The sequence below is a fragment of the Salvelinus sp. IW2-2015 genome, unplaced genomic scaffold, assembly GCF_002910315.2.
Source record: "Salvelinus sp. IW2-2015 unplaced genomic scaffold, ASM291031v2 Un_scaffold11198, whole genome shotgun sequence".
NCBI classification, from domain to species: Eukaryota; Metazoa; Chordata; class Actinopteri; order Salmoniformes; family Salmonidae; genus Salvelinus; species Salvelinus sp. IW2-2015.
Window position 1 is genome coordinate 1 of NW_019952455.1, and position 2,942 is coordinate 2,942.

The 2,942-nt window shown below is 41.6% G+C and overlaps 1 long non-coding RNA gene across 1 annotated transcript; it reads left to right on the forward strand.

Moving 5' to 3' along the window:
- Positions 1-178: 178 nt before the first annotated feature.
- Positions 179-1,883, forward strand: LOC112080045 (uncharacterized). The gene is made up of 3 exons (XR_002896109.2): positions 179-474; positions 1,548-1,624; positions 1,785-1,883. It is a non-coding gene; the product is annotated as an uncharacterized lncRNA (long non-coding RNA).
- The last annotated feature ends 1,059 nt before the right edge of the window (positions 1,884-2,942 follow it).

The following is a 2,942-nucleotide window of genomic DNA, read 5'->3' on the forward strand; positions in this document are numbered from 1 at the left end:
TATAACATGACCTTTCGAGATATCACCCAGTCATAGTCCTGTCTTGTTTCTTCATAATCTTGCTACTGCAAGACTAGAACCATAAGTAAATGCCGCCGGGCCATAAAGAAATCCTACAATGTGAATGACTGCAATAATGTTGCAATGTATAGATTAGCCTATCAGATCCAAAGTCTACCACGGAATTTGGTAATGACAGTTAGCGTTGACCAAAGAAGACGGTAATAGAGCTGACTAGTTTGTGGGTTTTGAAAGGCGGTTTGATGCTGTCAAACGGGACCAAAAATTACTATTTTGACAAAAATCTTAAACGGTTAGTGTTCTGCTGGTTACCAGAGACACCTTGTGGTAGATGTGAAGATTGCGTTTCTTATTTTCATTCAAGACGAAGTGGAACTTCAAGGGGAAAACTCAAAGATGATCTGAAGTTCTTAAAAGTATTTGACATGGCTATGGAAACAGAATTCTTTGCTGGTAATCATTCTTTGCTTCAATTATAGCACACGTCTTCCTCAATATCGTTTTTTATATAGGCTTTAAGTCAGTGGCAATTGACCATGCAAACAAGAGCTGAGATTGGAAGTTTCATGCATTCACCAAACAATAACTGAAATTGTTTTTCGTCGTGCATGGCAGTTAGATGCTTTATAAATGTGAAGTTTCTCCAATATTAGCAGGGAAACCCGATTTTCCAAGGCAATGTTTTATTTTTGCATGATTCTGCTTTTCACTCCGTTGTCAGTTTAGCCTATATTTCACTGATCTTAGTAGCAGAAAGCATTTTTTATTTGTGTCCTTTAGGCTGCGTTTCATTAGATTTTTTAAGGCGGTTTGATCGCGGGGGAGGCACTAGTAATTTCAAGTGTATTAGTCTATAAATAAATCTCTTTGCTAAAATTCGTCATCTCTCCCATGTCTCATTCGACTAGTAGTTGTTCTGAAATGTTTATTGCTTGCCTACATTTTACTCCCTATATTTTTAATATAACACACACACATTAATTATTCATTTCGGTTGCCTATCCTGACGTGAAGTTTGTTCTATATAAAGTATTTGACTCTGATGTGTGCTACAGAAAGTATTTGACTAGCCACAAAATTAAGGAAATTTGAAGGGGGGAGGGTTTCGGCAAGGCCATTTTCTTGCCTGCCGAAATCCACATTTCAGAACAACTACTAGTCGAATAAGACATGGGAGAGATGACGAATTTTGGCAAAGAGATATATTTATAGACTAATACATTTGAAACAAATAGCCAAACCGAAAACTGCAGGCATTACTAGTGTCTCCCCCGCGATCAAACCGCCATTAAAAAAATAAAATGAAACGCAGCCTAACGTGATCATTAACAGCTGCCTTGAAGGACACATAAAACATGCTTTCTGCTACTAAGCTCAGTGAAATGTAGGCTAAACTGACAACGGAGTGAAGAGCAGAAATCTCAACTAGCAAGCAAGTCGCAGCAATGAAGAATTGAGTGTGTGCACGTTCACTCGAGGGGGGGGTATTTTAGTTCTGGGTTAACCGAGATTAATATATCACACAGGTATTCCGAAGATTCCATATGTACCCAACGCTGGAGCTCGAAACGTCTTGTGTTTCCAACACTACAATGCAGAAGAAGTAGGTGTGGCAAACATGAAAGAAGAGCTGTGTGTGTCAGGTGTCATGGAAGTATCTGTTGTCTTCCTGTTGCACAGTGAGAGTCTACCTCCTTTACATACCTGAATGATCCCACCTGAGGGTTTCCCAGCAGGCTTCATGTAACTGTTTACCTGTGCAGGTGCTGCTGGGCAGAAGTATGGAGGACTGGCTGAGATTCTCAGTCTGTTACTGGCACTCCTTCTGTGGGACTGGTAATGAATGTTCACTAACACACATTGATTGCTTCAGGTAGGGACCACTCCCAACTCTCAACACATCCCATCCACAAGATAGAACATGATATGGGGGCGTTTTGGGACAACTAAAGGCACAGGCGACTTACACATGGAGCCAATGACTCGTGTCATCAGAAGGCCCACCAGAGGGGTGTGGGTCGTTTCACTTGAAAAGCGCACCAGGTTATAAGCTCAGAAGCCATGACACTCATTGCATCTAGAAGTAAAAATAGAGTGATATCAGCAACATCTACACCCAGAGAGCGTAAACATGGAAAGAAGCATCCCGACGATTTCTAGCATTAGATGGTTAAGAAGGGGCAGACGAAACGCACCTCAGGGCCCCATAAGTCAACAGTAACCACATGTAAGATATACTAGGTGTACAGTAGAATGGTTATGCGCACCAAAAGTCTTACCATAGCGTATGATTTTGCATAGGCTCTTCGGCTTGGGTTCAACTGAGGAACCTGGCACTTCAAAACCCTGATCATCCTTGACTCGATATACAAAAGACAACAACAGGTTAACCAAGCTGAAAAGGAGGTACAGTAAAAGTTGTGTATGAAAAAAACACGTATGTAGGAACAATGTATTACACACACAGCATGGCAGCTACTACGACAGCCATGGGGCAAGTTGCCAATTTTCAGTTCCACGGCAACGACAGGGGTGTTAACGCGTAAAAACCCTCCCCCACCTCCAGAAATCTGGCACAATGAACAAAAATACATCAGAGGGTTAGCGTTGGCAAAACAATCGAATCATGGGGTAATTACAGCAAACACTCTCCTCATCGCACCAAAGAGTCCTGACCGAGCCTGCAACATCGCATCCTCTTACCGGCCCCCACAGCTAGCCAAAACAGGCAGCAGGTGGTCGCCCATCAATTACCTAGGTATGAGCAAATAAATACAACATAATAAAAGAAAGTAGCCCAGTCGAATGGCAAAGAAGCTCACAATGAAATCGATCAATAGACATACATATTATGCAATATACCTAAAACAATAGCCAATATCCCAATATACAGCCTACAAACAGATATCATCTCTTTCCAA